A 5,101-nucleotide genomic window follows, 5' to 3' on the forward strand; every position below is an offset into this window, starting at 1 on the left:
GGCTGCGATGCTTATGTGAAAAAGCTTCAACCTGATAAGCTCGAACCCAAATCGGAGAAATGTGTCTTCATAGGATATCCAAAGGAAACTATTGGATACACCTTCTATCACAGATCCGAAGGCAAGACTATTTGTTGCTAAGTTCGGAAACTTTCTAGAGAGGAGTTTCTCTCGAAAGAAGTGAGTGGGAGGAAAGTAGAACTTGACGAGGTAACTGTACCTGCTCCCTTATTGGAAAGTAGTACATCACAAAAACTGTTTCTATGACACCTACACCAGTTAGTGAGGAAGCTAATGATGATGATCATGAAACTTCAGAACAAGATACTACTGAACCTCGTAGATCAACCAGAGTAAGATCCGCACCAGAGTGGTACGGTAATCCTGTTCTGGAAGTCATGCTACTAGATCATGATGAACCTACGAACTATGAAGAAGCGATGGTGAGCCCAGATTCCGCAAAATGTGAAGCCATGAAATCTGAGATGGGATCCATGTATGAGAACAAAGTGGACTTTGGTTGACTTGCCCGATGATCGGCAAGCAATTGAGAATAAATGGATCTTCAAGAAGAAGACTGACGCTGACGGTAATATTACTGTCTACAAAGCTCGACTTGTCGCAAAAGGTTTTCGACAAAGTTCAAGGGATTGACTACGATGAGACCTTCTCACCCGTAGCGATGCTTAAGTCTGTCCGAATCATGTTAGCAATTGCCGCATTTTATGATTATGAAATTTGGCAGATGGATGTCAAAACTGCATTCCTGAATGGATTTCTGGAAGAAGAGTTGTATATGATGCAACCGGAGAGGTTTTGTCGATCCAAAGGGAGCTAACAAAGTGTGCAAGCTCCAGCGATCCATTTATGGACTGGTGCAAGCCTCTCGGAGTTGGAATAAACGTTTTGATAGTGTGATCAAAGCATTTGGTTTTATACAGACTTTTGGAGAAGCCTGTATTTACAAGAAAGTGAGTGGGAGCTCTGTAGCATTTCTGATATTATATGTGGATGACATATTACTGATTGGAAATGATATAGAATTTCTGGATAGCATAAAGGGATACTTGAATAAGAGTTTTTCAATGAAAGACCTCGGTGAAGCTGCTTACATATTAGGCATAGATCTATAGAGATAGATCAAGACGCTTAATTGGACTTTCACAAAGCACATACCTTGACAAGATTTTGAAGAAGTTCAAAATGGATCAAGCAAAGAAAGGGTTCTTGCCTGTGTTACAAGGTGTGAAGTTGAGTAAATCAATGCCCGACCACTGCAGAAGATAGAGAGAAAATGAAAGATGTTCCCTATGCTTCAGCCATAGGCTCTATCATGTATGCAATGCTGTGTACCAGACCTGATGTGTGCCTTGCTATAAGTCTAGCAGGGAGGTACCAAAGTAATCCAGGAGTGGATCACTGGACAGCGGTCAAGAACATCCTGAAGTACCTGAAAAGGACTAAGGATATGTTTCTCGTATATGGAGGTGACAAAGAGCTCATCGTAAACGGTTACGTTGATGCAAGCTTTGACACTGATCCGGACGATTCTAAATCGCAAACCGGATACGTGTTTACATTAAACGGTGGAGCTGTCAGTTGGTGCAGTTCTAAACAAAGCGTCGTGGCGGGATCTACGTGTGAAGCGGAATACATAGCTGCTTCGGAAGCAGCAAATGAAGGAGTCTGGATGAAGGAGTTCATATCCGATCTAGGTGTCATACCTAGTGCATCGGGTCCAATGAAAATCTTTTGTGACAATACTGGTGCAATTGCCTTGGCAAAGAATCCAGATTTCACAAGAGAACCAAGCACATCAAGAGACGCTTCAATTCCATCCGGGATCTAGTCCAGGTGGGAGACATAGAGATTTGCAAGATACATACGGATCTGAATGTTGCAGACCCGTTGACTAAGCCTCTTCCACGAGCAAAACATGATCAGCACCAAGGCTCCATGGGTGTTAGAATCATTACTGTGTAATCTAGATTATTGACTCTAGTGCAAGTGGGAGACTGAAGGAAATATGCCCTAGAGGCAATAATAAAGTTATTATTTATTTCCTTATATCATGATAAATGTTTATTATTCATGCTAGAATTGTATTAACCGGAAACATAATACATGTGTGAATACATAGACAAACAGAGTGTCACTAGTATGCCTCTACTTGACTAGCTCGTTAATCAAAGATGGTTATGTTCCTACCATAGACATGTGTTTTTTTTTTTTTTTTTTTTTTTTTTTTTTTTCTGTTTGTCTATATATTCACACAAGTATTATTTTCCGGTTAATAGTGTACTAGTATTCTACTTTACTAGCTCGTTGATCAAAGATTTATGTTTCCTAACCATAGACATGAGTTGTCATTTGATTAACGGGATCACATCATTAGGAGAATGATGTGATTGACTTGACCCATTCCATTAGCTTAGCCCTTGATCGTTTATATGTTGCTATTGCTTTCTTCATGACTTATACATGTTCCTATGACTATGAGATTATGCAACTCCCGTTTACCGGAGGAACACTTTGTGTGCTACCAAACGTCACAACGTAACTGGGTGATTATAAAGGCTCTACAGGTGTCTCCAAAGGTACATGTTGGGTTGGCGTATTTCGAGATTAGGTTTGTCACTCCGATTGTCGGAGAGGTATCTCTGGGCCCTCTCGGTAATGCACATCACTTAAGCCTTGCAAGCATTGCAACTAATGAGTTAGTTGCGTGGATGTATTACAGAACGAGTAAAGAGACTTGCCGGTAACGAGATTGAACTAGGTATTGGATACCGACGATCGAATCTCGGGCAAGTAACATACCGATGACAAAGGGAACAACGTATGTTGTTATGCGGTCTGACAGATAAAGATCTTCGTAGAATATGTAGGAGCCAATATGAGCATCCAGGTTCCGCTATTGGTTATTGACCGGAGACGTGTCTCGGTCATGTCTACATTGTTCTCGAACCCGTAGGGTCCGCACGCTTAAGGTTTCGATGACAGTTATATTATGAGTTTATGCATTTTGATGTACCGAAGGTTGTTCGGAGTCCCGGATGTGATCACGGACATGACGAGGAGTCTCGAAATGGTCGAGACATAAAGATTGATATATTGGAAGCCTATGTTTGGATATCGGAAGTGTTCCGGGTGAAATCGGGATTTTACCGGAGTACCGGGAGGTTACCGGAACCCCCCGGGAGCTATATGGGCCTTAGTTGGGCCTTAGTGGAAAAGAGAAGGGGCAGCCCAAGATGGGCCGCGCGCCCCTCCCCTCCTTGGTCCGAATAGGACAAGGAAAGGGGGCCGGCCCCCCTCTCTCTTTCCCCCCCTCCGCGAATCCTATTCCAACTAGGATTGGGGGGGGGGAATCCTACTCCCAGGGGGAGTAGGACTCCTCCTGGCGCGCCTCTCCTAGGCCGGCCGCACCGCTCCCCCTTGAGCCTTTATATACGGAGGCAGGGGCACCCCAGAGAGAGAACAAGTTGATCCACGTGATCATATTCTTAGCCGTGTGCGGTGCCCCCTTCCACAATAGTCCTCGATAATATTGTAGCGGAGTTTAGGCGAAGCCCTACTGCAGTAGTACATCAAGATCGTCACCACGCCGTCGTGCTGACGAAACTCTTCCCCGACACTTTGCTGGATCGGAGTCCGGGGATCGTCATCGAGCTGAACGTGTGCTAGAACTCGGAGGTGCCGTAGTTTCGGTGCTTGATCGGTTGGGCCGTGGAGACGTACGACTACATCAACCAAACGCTTCCGTTGTCGATCTACAAGGTACGTAGACCATACTATCCCCTCTCGTTGCTATGCATCATCATGATCTTGCGTAGGAAATTTTTGAAATTACTACGAAACCCAACACGACCTTACACGTACACTTACGTGAGACAGGTTCCACCGACTAACATGCACTAGTTGCATAAGGTGGCTAGCGGGTGTCTGTCTCTCCCACTTTAGTCGGATCGGATTCGATGAAAAGGGTCCTTATGAAGGGTAAATAGAAATTGGCATATCATGTTGTGGTTTTTGCGTAGGTAAGAAACGTTCTTGCTAAGAAACCTATAGCAGCCACGTAAAAATTTGCAACAACAATTAGAGGACGTCTAACTTGTTTTTGCAGCATATGCTGTGTGATGTGATATGGCCAAAAGGATGTGATGAATGATATATGTGATGTATGAGATTGATCATGTTCTTGTAATAGGAATCACGACTTGCATGTCGATGAGTATGACAACCGGCAGGAGCCATAGGAGTTGTCTTAATTTATTTATGACCTGCGTGTCAACATAAACGTCATGTATTTACTTTACTTTATTGCTAAACCGTTAGCCATAGTAGTAGAAGTAATAGATGACGAGAAAACTTCATGAAGACACGATGATGGAGATCATGATGATGGAGATCATGGTGTCATGCCGGTGACGATGATGATCATGGCGCGTCGAAGATGGAGATCAAAAGGAGCAAAATGATATTGGCCATATCATGTCACTATTTGATTGCATGTGATGTTTATCATGTTTTACATCTTATTTGCTTAGAACGACGGTAGCTAAAATAAGATGATCCCTCACAATAATTTCAAGAAAAGTGTTCCCCCTAACTGTGCACCATTGCGAAGGTTCGTTGTTTCGAAGCACCACGTGATGATCGGGTGTGATAGATTCTAACGTTCGAATACAACGGGTGTAAGCCAGATTTACACATGCAATACACTTAGGTTGACTTGACGAGCCTAGCATGTACAGACATGGCCTCGGAACGCGGAAGACCGAAAGGTCGAACATGAGTCGTATAGAAGATACGATCAACATCAAGATGTTCACCGATGATGACTAGTCCGTCTCATGTGATGATCGGACACGGCCTAGTTGACTCGGATCATGTATCACTTAGATGACTAGAGGGATGTCTATCTAAGTGGGAGTTCATTAAATAATCAGATGAACTTAATTATCATGAACATAGTCAAAAGGTCTTTGCAAATTATGTCGTAGCTTACACTTTAGTTCTACTGTTTAATATGTCTAGAGAAAATTTAGTTGAAAGTTGATAGTAGAAATTATGCGAACTGGGTCCGTATACTGAGGAT

Source organism: Triticum urartu, chromosome 4 (assembly GCF_003073215.2).
Source record: "Triticum urartu cultivar G1812 chromosome 4, Tu2.1, whole genome shotgun sequence".
NCBI lineage: Eukaryota > Viridiplantae > Streptophyta > Magnoliopsida > Poales > Poaceae > Triticum > Triticum urartu.